Raw genomic sequence first — 15,563 nt, 5'->3', positions numbered from 1 at the left:
TTGTGGCTGCTGCAGAGTCACTGGAACTGTCCCAAGCCTACAACTTCTAGGGGTGCAGATCTCCCTTCTCCAGCACCATTTCTTCCAAGGCCACAGGCACTCCATGGCTGCCTGCTCTGCTGGGGAAGGAAGAAGCATGACCAGCAAGCAGAGGTCGCTTGCAGTCCCTAACTTTATTGATCGCTGGACCAGAAAATCTATTCAGGCAGCACTGTCTTCTCTCCAGCAGGAGAGAGGAAGAGCTTGGAGGCAGGCACAGGAGGGCCAGGCAGCTCATAGCAGAACACAAGAGCAATACCACAGATGCTGCAATACAGCGGTAATATCCATGCCTAATCATTTAGGTATGATACAGCTCAGTATCGATATATTGTTTATCACCTGTCTACACTGCAACAACTGAATAGACAAGCAAACCCTGGACTGAATTAAATATAGTAACTAGGGGTTCCCATGGCAATGAAGCTGCAGCAGCCTGATTTCTTCAAGGGCAAACAAATTAGACAAATATCTTGATACCAAAGCAAGGTTTCACAGTCCAATCTGACCTCCCTACCACCCAAACTTGTAACAAAAAAAATGGCAGAGAAGAACACAATCCTTTCTTCTTTCAGGAAGGAAGACATCATCTTTTCATCTGGGTTTCCAGAGGGAACTTTTATTTCCCAAATGCAACCCACAGGCTCTACTGGAACATTAGATATGGGTAGTGTGGTCTATGAGGGTAAACCTTTTTCACCTCTCCCAGTTTGCTCAATCACAGCAAAAGTAGCTGTCTGTAATGGTCAAACTTTTATTCAGAACCCTCACAGGTGCATAAAAAAGAGCTGATGCCTCAGATTAAAGAGTGTTTTGATCACAGACTTTAGCAGAAGAGGATAATGCCCTACATGCAACTTTTGTGTGTATTTTGTGCAGTTTTTTCTGGCATCAGGGAGGCAACACAAGCTCTCAAGGCAAAGACGTGCAGCTCTGAACATACCCAGAATGACCAGCCACAAATACTGACCTCTCATGCTCACACCTGGCTTTTCTTTTTCTCCCTCCAAGTTTAGGAAGTTCCTTGTCACATTTATTGCTTAGTGACTGATGGTCCTGCAACAAACAGCTTTTCACAGGGACCAACTTCCTGACATCAGATTCCAAATCTGAATCAGAAGCTGGTTACGTCTACCCAGACAACTTAACTCTGACTAGCAAGGGGCACCACATGAAACATCAGGCAAAGCATGTGTGTGTAAGAGAGACACACTTCTAGTTCATTTCAAACCTGGGTAATTGCAAAGCTCAATCTCCTGTCCACTGGGATAACAGGACGCTGCTCACAGCAGGAGTCTTTATGTCACAGTGCACTTTGTGCTTGAAAGCATTCAGGACTAAAAATTTGGGACAGGAGCATCTCCTACTCAAGCTGTTTTTATGAGAAAGTGACTCACAAGCCAAGCTTATGCAAACAAAATCTATTCATCATTCTCCAACTCAGACCAGTCACCCGAACTCCCAGTTCTGTTTCCACAGCTAAGCTCTTTCTTTTTTATTCACTCTTCACTAACTTTCTAGCTATAGGCACCTGCTTCTTTTTTCTTTATGCTGTTATAAATTAGGGCAGAGAAGGAAAACAAGGGGGAAAAAATCCCCTACACCTAATAAATTGAAAATGCTAGGGGAAAAAAAAACCCAAACAACAAACTAATTAAATTTATTTTAAAGCTAAGTTCTGCCTTTTTTTTCAGGAATGACTGCTATAAAGCACACACATTATTGGATTGCAAACAGCAAAAGCTCTCTTCCTGCCTTTTTTCCATTCTCCTACTTTCTGTACACAATCTTTGCAACATTTTCTGGGACACAAAAAGATGAGGCTGTCTATGAGTATACTTTGGAACTCAAAATCCATAAGCCAAAGGCATTTTTTCAATGGGCTTTCCCTGAAGTTAAGGAAAAAGGACAAGTAGAACTAACTGTGAAACAAGATCACCTGAGCTATTTCATTCAGCAAACACAGGTTTGAAACTAAAAGTTGCCAGAAAGATGCTTAACTGAGTTTTAATATATTTTAAATCCTTTGCAGGATCAAGGCCTCAATCACAAAACAAGAGGCTATCTCCCAACTAGGTCTTTTGGGTTTTTTTCGCTTGTTTCAAAATAGCAAGGAAAAGATAAAATCCTCCTGAACAATAATGTATTCTTCCCAAGTAAATAACATATTCACCCCTGCCATGTAACTTCATTTTGATTCTGTATTACTGGATGAGGATATCACTAGTCCCACACAGACTTAGATTTATTATTGAACAAAACCTGATATTCTTGTCAGATTTTAATAAATAAGAGTTTGAGAAAAACAAAAGCCTCTCGGCAAGTACATTGCAAATGGATTCATGAATAATTTAGGGCAGCACCTTTTATTAACTTTTCCTAGGTTAATCTTTCCACAGGGCTCATTCACACACTGAAGTCCTACCTTTAGCTACAGTACCATTACACTGCTTGACCTAACACTTTATATTTCATCTAGGGCTTTTAGGGTGTAAAGCCAATACCTGGGAATACCTAGCCTGCTCCTGCAGAGAAGCAAGAATTCATGCATGTGGCATGACACACTTGGGGTGATGCACCTTTGTCCTCATAGAAATCAGTTGTAACACTGGCACACCAGAAAAAATTAATTTCATGACCCACACATGGAAGCAAATTTTCCTGTGTAGATGAGGCATTGGTTAATTAAGTTATGCTGTTGGGGCAATTTCTATTATATTTCAGTTTAAACTGCAGAACAGAACAGGGAAAGAAATTTGCATTTTAGACCAGTAGCTTTAGTTCCATTGGAAGGTGAGGCAGGAAAGACCTGATACCAGTACATGAACAGGAAAAGTACAGTGTGAGCTTCCTCCAGCAGATGAAAATATGGCTGAGGAGCCATTGTCCCAGCAGGCTGCTGGTGCACAAGCCAGCAGCCTCGTGCCACATCATCCTCAGGATGGCACAGCAAAAGGGCTTTCACAAGAATTCAGCAGAGGGCATGGGTCTACTCCCAGAAGCTGTGAGAAAAGTAAAGATTGCCAAAGGGCTTGCAGGTCAAGGAGGTGGTTATGTCACAGGGTATTGAACAAAATAAGCCAAAATTCATCAGAAGCATTTCAATAACTGAAGAGGCTACAAACACCCGCCACACCCAGCTGCAGCAGTTTCACTCCTAAGAGCAGACAAGCACCCTTCTTAAGGCAATTAATGAGACAGACAGAGATGACTACCTTGTGTTCAGGGTTCACCCAGGATGTTGCAGTCCTCTTTCCAATGATTTAGTCACTCACTAAACACATCTTTTATTTTATCCACAAGAACAAACAGTAATCCAGCAATGATATCTGCAGGTCTGCTCATGCACCACCATTGCTTTCTGCAGAGGTGTGGCCTAGGTGTCTCAACCCCACACCTAGTGCCTGCCATGGCCAGGGCCACAGAGGATAACCCATGGAGGTAAGAGGTGCCTGCCAAGCCCAGCTCTGAGCTCAAGTAGGAGCGATGAGACAAGGGGCACATTGGACTGCCCAGTCTCTCCTGAAACACTTCAGCGATCAGCTTCCTTCCCAATGTTTGACAGAGATCCCCCAGAATGCAGACTTCTGTTCTCAGATCAGAATCAGCTTCTTTTAACTGGAAAGACCAATTTAGCATCAGCCTTTCCATGCTCCCAAGACCACTGTGGCCACACTGCATGGTCATCTGCAGCCCCCAGCAGCTCCCAGCTCCTGAGCCATGGCCGTGCCCTCTGAGCAAAGCTCACAGCAACACTGCCTTGTTGCACAGGAAAAAGTGGAGAGCACATACAGTACCTTATGGCAAAGGGCCATATGTTTTTGTATAACATCCATGTGGGAAACACCTGCAACCCTTTCACCTTGTTTACAGTGCTGCTGTCAATTCACAGAAGACTTTGATCTTCCTATCTATTATCAGTCCCATGTGTTACAACCACATAAATCATAAAACATATATATGCTATTAGGCAATAAGCAAGGCTTTGTTTTCTGTGCTGTGGTCTGGTTAAGTACACAAAGATCACCTGTAGAGGCATATAAAAATAGAATATTTTATTATTGCTATTTTCTTTGGGGAAGAGCAAAGAACAAAGGGAAAAAAAAGGCAGTGGGGGGAGAAGGAGAGGTGTACAAAGACAGAGATACAGTGGGAAAAGGCTGATTTCCTTAGGCAATTTTTCCTTAAAAGAAGTTCCTCAATCACTCTGCCTCTTTTGTTTAGAGACACCTTTTCATTGCAGGCAAAGAAACGTAAAAAAAATAGCACAATGCTTGTTTAAAATAGGCCTGAAGCCCTGCCTTACTTACTTAATTATTTCAGAGGCCAGCAAATTGATTTGTCATAGCACTGTCCCCTTTCAGTGCTTGAAGGCAAATCAGATGTGGTAGTACTGAGCAATATATAATGAACAGTGGCAAAACCCAAACACAATCTGCACAGAAAGGGTTAATTTGGGCTGAGAGGAAAGGAAAGGAGTGGGACAAATTTGTCAAGTACCATGAGTATTATTTGTGTTATATTAGCAGCTAAAGGTCTCCAAGAGCCCCATATCCTAATTTGACAGGAGATATTCATACACAGAAATCTTATTCTAGGCCTGTCGAGCCTACAACTTAAATAACCTGAAGTGACAGTGGGGAAAACAAATAACATCTTTCATTTTCCATCTGAGGGACTGCGGGACAGTCAGGTATAGAGGAGTAGAGGAGTTGGGAATTGCCAGTAACCACTTCTTTTTTTTTTTTTTTTTTTTTTTTTTTTTTTTTTTTTTTTTTTTTTTTTTCTGTTGACACCCTGTGGGAACAGAGCTTCTCAGCAGCTATGTACACCTGGAAATTGCACGCCAATTTCTTTGGGAACTAACTCCTGTGCCATTTGTTCTGCATCCTAGGCTGTGACTCCAGTCAGCAAGGTGCTTCCCTGGACTATTTTTATACAGCACTCACAAGTTGAGTATCTCTAGATTAGAGAACCATGAAACACCTATTAACACTTAAGAGAAGAAAAACCAAAAAGAACTACCCCAAAAAGACAACACCCTAGAAACAGGTGAAATTACTGCACATGAAAGTGAAGCCCCAGTAGCACTGAGAAGTCTCAGGCACAGAGAAACATTTCAAAGCACAGCTCTACAAACACACACACAGCCCTCATCCAGAGACTAATCCAACCCATTAAAAGAAGAGGCGTGGCCACATTCATTTCTATTTAAGAATAAATTGTTCTTAATTTCCTTTTTCAATGAACTACATTTATTTCCATGTTGTGAAAGATTTAAAAGAAGTACATAGGACTATTAATTTAAGTCCTGGAGGCATTAAAAATATCATGTAACATAAAATGCTTGCTCACACATACTTCCTGTGCTGCTCTGTATGGTTATGCTCCTAACTCTTTGTCCACACAACTGGGATTAAAAACGCTGTCTTCTACATACCAAGAACCTCTGTAATATCTCAAACTCGCACCTTGCCAGAAGGCCTCTGCCTTCTGACATGCTTAAGGAAGTATCAAAAAGAAGGAAGAAATTTCCAGGATTATTTATCTTCTCCCCACCACTAAAAGCACAGCTATTTTTAAAGGAGTTCCTCACTCATCAGGCGTAGTAAGAGACCTGGGGTATGAAAGTATTATATTTAATGTTGACAACAAAGAGAAGGAGGGCTGATTGAGGTCATTATAATGTACAGAGTTGGTAGAATCTTTCAAGTAATTTATACCAGGGTGCAAATGAAATCTGTTTCTGAGCATCTCTAACCTCAGGGTTTAGCAACTTGAGGGTGTCACACACATTTACTACTCCCTTCCCCCGACCAAGTGAGCAGTGCAGGAGACACAGGCTCTGTATGGCTGTGTTAATTCATTCATGAAATGAAGTAGATGACATTTACCCACATATAAGAAATGACAGAGATTAAATTAAGCTCACAAAGTGCCACTAAGAGGAAAAAAAAAAAACAACAAAAAAAAAAAACCAAACCACTTCTGAATTATACAAGCATATTCGGCAATCTATATCCATTTGGTTTTTAGAGGCAATCTGAGTCCAGCCCAGCACAAATACAAAAATTCAAGCCCACATTCAGGGGTTGGAGAGAGAAGCAGCAAAAGGGATGGACAGGGACAGCAATAGTTTCTTTTCTCTGTTCAGGTGGGCTGCAGCAGAAGCTGGGTTCCAGGGCAGTGCAGAGCCACAGGGTCGTGGGCTGTGCTCCTCCACAGCCAGGGAGCTGCCACTTCCCAGTGCCGGCAGGGGTTATTTTTATCCTGCCAACTGGGCTAAGATGATTACCGCCGCCGCCGTGCTCGCATCACACCGCTACTGCTGATTAGCTACATCAGTATTCCACTTCATTAATGCCAAATGAAAGCTGTAAATAAGGTACTGCTTTTACATGATGCTACTGGAAATGAGAAGTACTGTGATACTAATAAGAAACCAGCCACTCCTCCCGGGTGGGTGCCTGGTGCTATTGTGACTGGGTGACGCTGAAAGTCCTCACAGCTCCTCACCTCAGCAAGAGTGCCAGCACACTGTTTCTAAATCTTTTCCCATGGTGCTTCCCATCAAGTTGGGCTGTATTAGTCTGTGTTTTGTTACTTCTGTTTAGACTGTGGTATTTTCACCAGAGCTTGTTTTGTCTGCGCTCGCTAAAGCGCACTCTGCCTGGCTGGCCTCATGTGACGGTGCAGCAGGCGTTTCCTGCGGGTTTCAGCATGTTTCTGTGCCCGGCCTTTCTGGGGCTTTTCGAGATGCAGCGTGAGAACAGTCTCATCTCTTCCTCTTTGCACCTAATTCACTACTAAAGTACTCCTTTGCCATGCCTTGAGGGAAAAACCATTAGGTTACTTTTTCCAGAACACTGGATTATTATTTCTAGGGAAGGCTACCTCTGGAAGATAGCAAACTTTCTGTGTCTCCAAACTTTACTTGCTACTATGAACACAGTGTTCATCTGTATGGACTTGTATGAGCCTATTATTTATATTCAACAGTGCTACCTATTTTTACAGTGGAATGAAAAGAAAAAACTTACAAGATGGCTGAGGAGGGTAAGCAGACACTGTTACTTAGTCTAAGCAAGGGTAACCATTTTCTATTTTTTTTTTCTTCTTCTTTCCCCCTCCCCATGTAAGGAAGGGATAGGGATCTGCTGAATGCTTATCTTGATTTCTAGTTAGGAGCTCTAAACAGCTTCCTTTGACAGACAAGTAAGCAATTTCTGGGAAACAACAACAGGCAGCACTACTCTGGCAGGGCTAAAGCCATTTCATACAAGATAAATGGAGACAGAGCAGCACACTTGCAGAAGATGAGGGATACGGCTGTGATGCTACATCGAATAACATGGCTGAGAGAACATGTGGAGGAGGGGAATGCGATGCAGGGCTGCTTTCCAGCAAAGTATGGGGGACCTATCTGAACACACATCCATGCAGCCAAGGAGGATCCTGAGTCCCAGAAAACAGGGAAGCATGTGTGTGTCACAGTGCAGGATCCAAGAAAAATTTGGGGACAGGAGGCAAAAGGAGAGCATACGTGCAACCATACAGAGAAAATGAAACGGGAAGGCAGTCAAAGGATTGAAATATAGTTTGTGATACTACAACATCACAAGATACAGCAGGTAATAAAGCAGGTTGACTATGATAAAAGCAGAAGTGTAATAAAGTTTATAATTACACACCCATCACCAAACTTCATATAAGCAAACATTCCAGGGTGACTAAAACAAAACCCGTGTGATCTGACTGCTGCCTCTCAAAGCCTTTCTGACCATGATAAAATTGACGTTTGTGTTATTTTTCCTCCCTGAGATCTGACATCAGGGTACACAGAAAAGCCATCCATAACTCTGCCTTTCTGCAAGCTTCATCTCATGTATGCTTTACTTATCATGGCCAGAACTCAGGTGTGACTGGAGTTCTTCACTTCTCCAGTTTTGTGAGAAAACTTAGCCACTTCAGCCCTGGAGGAAAGAAAAGGCTCTCAGAAAAAGACACATCCTCATACATATCTTCAAAAGCAGCGTACAGAACAGAGACATTCAAAATCAATAGGCTGTTTCTGCTTGTTTTAATTCTGCACTTTATCTTTCATTTCTTTATAGGCAAGACAGCTCATCTGCCTCCTGTAAATAGGATCAGCAGTGGTGGACAAAACAATATTTTATTTTTGAATGTATCTGAAATAAACATGTACATAATTTTATTTCAGTCTACTCCTTCTTACTGGCATTTTGATCTTAAATCAATGAGAGAGTTACATTATATAGTACACCCTCCCTCTTAATACCTTTGGTCTGCTTATGTTAATGCAGATGCATGCATCTCTGAAATAATACTGTCTTGATATTAGAATATTTTAATTCTTCAGTAATAGATAGGACTCAATAGACTGGTTTAGGGTTGTTTTTTTTTTTTTTTTGCATCATGAACATAGCATGACGGAATAAGTAAGCCAAATTGAATTTCATGTAACTACACATGCAACAGACCATCTTGAAGAATAAGAAGTGACACTTTGACTTGGTCATGGTTACTAGCCTGAAAATATCTGAAGTTTAAGCAAGTGAAATCAGGGTTTCATAAGTGGGAAGCCACGAGCCACTCATTCATTTGGTTTGTGTGCACTAAAGACACAGATCCCAGCCAACAATGGACAGCCTCACTCAGGGAAGGAAAGGCTTGTCAGACAAGCCATGAGGGGGACAGTCACTGGGACTTGCTTTTCTTGCACAATCTGCCTAAAAAAATATGTCTAAACAAAGGAAAAAAGATAGTAACCACCTACTGAGCTCTTGGGAATGTACTTTTTTATGCTACAGCATACAAAATGCACACAGGAAAGATTAATTTTTTTTACCTATAGCAGAATGTACTTTTTCTATACATTCTCAAGATAAACACACAAACCCATTTATTTTGTTAATGCATTATTAAATGTACTCTAATAAAAGTAATTTCCCAATGCTTGATGCATTTATCATGAAACCACTAGCAGAATTCTTTACAATAAAAATGCTAGCAGTACACATGGCCAACTTAAATTTTCTAGGGAAATGGCTAATATCTGACCACGCAGAAACATTAGAAAGCAAGGTTTTGTTATAGGATAGAAGGAGAAAAATAGATGTATTTTCTTACAGAAAAATTGCAATGATAAAATTATTTTTTAATAGAACAATGCTACAGCTCCAGGAAATTTCCCTGAATCAATTCAATCTGTGTCATGCAGGACTTTAAAAGCCCATTAAAAATAACCGTGATAAATTTCCTAACCTCTTTCAGTGCACCACACAGAAGACAAAGGAAACTGCAATTCAACAAAGATAGAAAAGAAAGAAAATAACAGAAAAACCTGATAGCTTGTGTATCAGCAGTAACATCCTCACTAACAACGAGCAAATCTGTACCACAAAGGACAAGAAGAGCAGGAATGATGTGTACAGCTGACAATGGCACTCCAAAGTAATGACTTCCAGGAAAATCTGCTGTTACAAATGGACAACGTGATGCTGAGAGGTAGTTGAGTCACGGCTTTCATAACATGGCAAATTATTTCAGCCTAAGAATGAATGTACCAAACCCCAGGGTGTATACGGCTCTGGTAAGCCAACTATGGGGATTACATCCTACAAACAGCTAATATGCTCACCTGGTTTAAATTATTAAAACCTCACTAAAATCCATGCAGGTTCAGGGATTTTTCCCCATGTTTAATGTGTAGTCATAAGATACAGATCATGTTTCAAGCTGTAATATTAGTGAGAGCACTGCCTAGTTGACCTGTTTTCCATTTACCATGTTCTACATATCATCAGTTGTAACAAACACACTTCCTTTGCTGCTCTCTTCTTTGTGGTGGGAGAAAGGGGGCAATTGCATAACAACTGGCATACACATCACTTTATAATGAAACAACCCAAATCCCTGGGGATGGAATAGTAGATGTAGCCCTCTCTCCCACAGCCATATCCTTTCACCTTCACTGGAAAGTCCTGTTCACCCACTCCTTCTACTGACCCCAAGCTAGAGCACAGCAAATCACACTGACACTGCTCTGCACATGTGTGAGCTCTCTTCACAGCTGCACCAAACAGCTGTTCCAGGCCCACATCTGGCTGCCTGGGGACATGAATGAGAAGTAGACTCAAGAATTTCTGAATTCCTCTCTGCCTCAGAGCTGCTTGGCTGGAGACCACAGGATTCCCATAGAGCTGCTTCATTTTTGAGTCCATGTCACCATTCTGCCTTGCTATGCTACTCCCCAAACCCTCTGGATCTCTGGAGTCTGCTAGAGCAGTTTCCTAGAACCCTTGTCTCCAAACAGTACAAACAGTTCCATGTACATGAAACACCACTAGTCATGATTAAGGTTTCTGAGAGCAGTTCTGAAAAAAACAGCATTTCTAATTGCTCAAAATTTACTTAGAAAAGGGGTGGGAAACAGTAGATTTGAAGACAGGCCAATGTAAACACCTCATGTTGCTTCTAAATATAAATGTATTGGGCCAATTTCAAGCAACTTGATCCTCATGCAATGGCAGAGGTATAGCAGAGGTACCATCTATTCATAACCCCTATAAACAAAGCACAAAAAAAAAATATAAGCACAGCTGTAGGATGAGCCATCATTGAAGTAAATATATTGATCTATCAAAAATGATTGAAGACTGACAATAAAAGGGTTGTAAATTCTTAGAAGAAAGAGAAAGCAAAAAGCACAAAACCAACCCACTAAAAAACTCCCACCTACCTTCACAGGGTAAAATAGGCTGGAACAATAAAACACAATGGCAGTGCCTGTACATCTTTGATAGCTGCCCCTCCCAAAAGCTGGAACAATCCTGCTATAAACCAAGCAAATGAAAATGTAAATGCATGAGCAATCGTCTGGGGGATTCAGATGCTTCGTGTCCTGTAGGCAAAGAAGGAAGGGGGAAAAGGTAGGAAAGCACGAGAAGGCACCACTTTTAATATCTGCAATTATTGATTATGCTCTTCTCACCTGGAGCCTTTTAAATCCAGCAGAGATATTCCAGTATTTAGGCAATGCTGCCTGCATGGCAGGGTCAGTACTGCCAGCAACACCCCTCGTCCTCTGACCTCAGTGTAACCTGCTGCTTCCACTCCTCTGGCAGCAGGGATAGCCTGTGGATATCAGAGGTGCCAGTCTCTGGAAGTGCAAGAATAGCTGCCTGCAGAAATCCAATATCCAAAATGGTCAGCCCAGAAGAGGCAAAGACTGGGAAATACCCTGAGTGCAATGCCCAGAGCAGTCCCATGGGCAGGTATAAACACAGTGGTGTATCAAAGGGGTCTGCTCCAAGGTTTACAAATTGTGTAGTTGTTTAAATATTTTGCTAAGGAAATGAACAGAATGAAAATTACGGTAGTTTCACAAACTTCTGTTCTTCACTGCTGATGAGAATCCAAGGTATTAGTTACAAGACAAAAGCAAATAAAATGCCAGTGATAGAGGAGAAAATATAGGTCTGTTGTAAGAATAAGTTTAAGTATTTCAAATATTAATCTTCCCATTTTGTAATATATATCTCTATTTCAAAAATAAAAATTTAAATTATTTTAATGGAATTTAATATTTAAAAACTAATGCCTTTCCATGTGATGTCACATTACCATCTGACCTACTTTAACATTTGTCTCTGTACTGCACTTGGAGACCTACTTTCTCTGTCTCCTGCCCCAAACATCGCTCATTTCCTACTGCCCTAAATGGACAGCTGGTGAACATATAAAATTGTTCGGCTGCTTTGGTAACATTTTACTTTGGCCCTTCACACAAAGTATTTCATAAGATGTTCCATACAATAAAAGGTCCCAAAGAACCAAGATCCTCTCATAATGTCACTTTGAAAGACTCTGCAGCAAATCCCCAGTGTCCTTGCCAAGATCTTTTTTCAATAAAATAGATTCCAACATTGACAGAAAAGCTTGGATTATTGCTGAGTGATAAAACGTCTGCTGCTCGACCTTACAGAGTCAGAACATTGCTCCCAACTCACTCCTTTTTCTGTAAACTACTTTAAGAGGTCTGGGTATGTCTTCAGATTTGTTGTACAAAATCTAATTTTTTTTCAGTAGGTACCATCATCGAAAAACTGAAATTATATAACATGAGAAAGACCTAAACATTGGGTCAAGATCTTCAAATAGTCATGACTCTATGCCTGAAATGAAGCTATGCTGAAGTAAACAACAGCTTGAAGGTCCAGACCACTATTTTGAGACTTGTTTGCATGGGGCAGAGAGGAGATTCTGGGACAAGACAAGATTTTAATCTTAATAAAGTTATACTAGAAAAAAACTTCTGTGGGAGTGTACCCCAGTAATTGCTGGAGGACATGGTCAGCCTTTTCCCTGATGCAGTGACTGTCTTTGCAGAGCTGATGTGTCTCTGCAAGGGAGGTTTCTTTGACATCACAACAGCTTTTTTAATTATACCTGTGGAATTTTATTGGTATGACTAAAACAAATCCTCCTCCAAGATCAGCCTTCAGGTTTAGCCACTAAATTTACTGGAGGGAAAGAAGGATTCACAATCCCCAGAGTAATGGTGGCTCAGCTCATCCCATGCTCCCCAAGATAGGAACAAAAAGAATGAACATAGTAACAGCTGAAAACAACTTCTTCCTCTGCAGTGGGGTATACTTTTGCCTATTGCCTGATGAAATCATACCCAGTTCAGTGCCAGCAGGTCTGACATAAAGCAGACTCTCCAGGAAAAGAAAAGAGATAGTCAAGAGAGAAAAAGGGTTATTTTAGGATGGTGCCAAACCAACAAAGAAAAAGGAGATATTTTGTTCCCTTTTCTACTAATAAAATGTAGTAGACTAAAATTGATCCCCAGACTAATAAGGCAGAGGGAAAAACTAAAACCTATATATATGACAAAACAATAAAAAATTAAGAGATTTATAGAATTACATAAAAATCTTGGAATGACATTAAAATTGTCAGGTCATGTTACTGTTTTCAATTCAACATGGATAAGAAAAACAGGGAGGAATAAAAATCAGAGCATGGAGGAAAGACAGCATAAAGCTAAAGACAATGGAGAGAAGTAAGAGAAAGAAAAATCCAGAGCAAACATTTAGGGGACAAGGGAAGGAAGTATGAAAAACATAAACACAGAGCCTACAAGTCAAGGTCATGGATGGAAAAAACCAAAACCAGAACAAACCCCAACAAAGTGGAGGCACCAACTGAACAACATGGAAGGCAGCACTTGATAGGAAACACCTCTGCAGATACCTGGCAAAGTGTAGTCACCCTTACAAAGGAAAATACTACTTACTATTTTTAAGAAACTAAGTTATAGACGTCCCAAATCCATTCCTCTGGAATGCTTTGGTAGCCTAAGGGCAGAGGCCCCATGAGGTCTTGTCTAAGGGCTCCCCAGCATGGGCAGAGAGGGTCTAACCAGCACCTGCATCCTGGGGCTCCCAGCTGGTGGCATGAGTAAGGGACAGAGCCATGGGTGCTCGGGCCTGTGCCAGGCTTGCAGACTGCAGGAACACCCAATAGCCTGCTGGTTTCTGCTCTGGGTCCTTCTCCAGACCCAGCGTGGGATCTGTGGAAAAGGGAAATCCCTTTTGCCCAGTGCTTCTCATAGCACAGTCACAGTATGGTAACAAGCTGCTTTTGCATTTCTTTGGGCTTTCTTTTCCCAGAAAAAAAGGGAAACTGGCATTAGGGAGTGACCTGGAGAGGCAGTAATTTGACTCTCCTGTGAAGTGACCAAGGCAGGCAGAAGTTCCTGAACTGAGTGTTAAAATTGATCTGCTTCAAAGGCTGCCAAGAAAGGGGACACACACACACACACGTTGGGAGGCATGATGCATTTGCCTCCCCCTACATATAGCGAGGGGAAATTATTCAAGAAATGCATTAAAAAATTACCATGCATGACACTGGGAACACCAGCTCATAATCAGATACACTGCAAGTGAAGTCAGAGACCATTAATAGCTACTGAACGTTGCATATTGCATGTATCTGCTTTAGGTTTGCATCAATACTTCTGGAGTGCTGTAGGAAATTCTAATGAAAGCATTTAATATGAACAACAAAATCTACAACGCTGCTGTTTTCCCATACTTTCTAGGACTGATATATTGAAATAATGCCTCAGATTTTTCAGTCTTTTAGAAGCTCTCCACCTGCTTATTTCTAAATGGTCGAAAAGGGTGGGGGGAAAATTACAAGGTGGACTTTTCAGCTTGTTAAAATGTTGAACAAATACAGGCTCCAGTAGATAATGAAGGTGGTAGAGCAATGTGAAATTGTGTCTAAGGAACTAGTTTTTGTAACTCAGAATATTTCCTCCCCCTTCCTTGAATGAGGATAACACATTGTGGTATGCAGGTGTAACATGGTAAGAAGAAGCAATCTGTTCAGCAGTTTCATTCCCTTTAAAACTATCATTTTAACCATTAATTAGCAAAGAAGCAGGCAGCAGAGATCAAAGATCACCTGTGCTGTATATTAGCTGTAAAACACTCCTCAGGCAGCACATTTTCAAAAGAAGCTTCACTTTTCAAATGATCTTAGGATGAAGCTCACCAGGACTATGTTTAAATACCTAAATGCTGCACAGTACCAGTATGCAAGGAACCAAAAGGAAACACTTCTGCAGGAGGAAATGGAGGTGAAACCTTCTCCTAGCCAAGGCTGCTATATGCACACACACAGAAGCAGACCAAGGTTTAATCAGGCTCCTCAGATGCTTAGATATGGTACAAGGGCCTGCTCCTGCTCCCACTGTCAATCTTAGGAGCTGACAGAGTTTTGTCCAGTCTCTCAGAGCTGTTCCATGTCTGGCAAAATCTGTCAGTGAAGCCACACCAAGCAGGAGATGCTCCTCTACACAAACATTCATTTGCTGGAGCTGTGACCCCAGCAGTTTGCACACCCCATGAGCACAGAAACAAGCATCAGGAACCTGGTGCAGGTGACAGGCACTGTCCTTTGTTGCCTTGCCAAGAGCACATAAAATGCTGTCTGTCTCATATGGTTGGATTTCATACCCTTTTTCCAGAGATGTAAAAGATTACATCAGGTCTTTGACTTACAGTGGCTTAAACAGCTGCAGTAGAGTCACAGAGGGATTGGACAGAGGAAACTTGGGGAAAAGCACAACAGTGAGCACATGCCTGCAGCTCAGCCACCCCAGGGCAACGTCTGGAGCCTCAGAGAGGAGTGGGAGAGCTTGGCACACAGAAGAGACTACCGCTTCACCAAAGGTTTCAATCCCAATGGCTTGGCTTGCCTTGAGGGCTTGAACTGCAAAATTTTGATGGGCTTTTGAGTTCTGTCTGTGAATACATAGAACACAAATGTCCCTGGACCTTCCTGAGGCAGCCAGAGGCTACAGTCCCAAATCAAGAACCATCACAGGGTACACAAGCTCAAGTTGCACAGTTCTCATGGGAGGTCACAGTCCACACAGCAGATTTGTCCGTGGCTGTGAGGTTCTCATTAATAAATACCTTTGA

The 15,563-nt window shown here is 41.6% G+C and overlaps 1 protein-coding gene across 1 annotated transcript in view; it reads right to left on the bottom strand.

Annotated features, from left to right (window-relative positions):
- Nucleotides 1–15,563, bottom strand: part of TBXAS1 (thromboxane A synthase 1) — a 227,867-nt gene that overhangs the window by 127,948 nt on the left and 84,356 nt on the right. The window lies entirely within an intron of this gene.

This window comes from Pyrgilauda ruficollis, unplaced genomic scaffold, assembly GCF_017590135.1.
Source record: "Pyrgilauda ruficollis isolate IOZ18807 unplaced genomic scaffold, ASM1759013v1 scaffold73, whole genome shotgun sequence".
In the NCBI taxonomy this organism is placed as follows: domain Eukaryota; kingdom Metazoa; phylum Chordata; class Aves; order Passeriformes; family Passeridae; genus Pyrgilauda; species Pyrgilauda ruficollis.
This window is presented reverse-complemented; position numbering and strand designations above follow the sequence as displayed.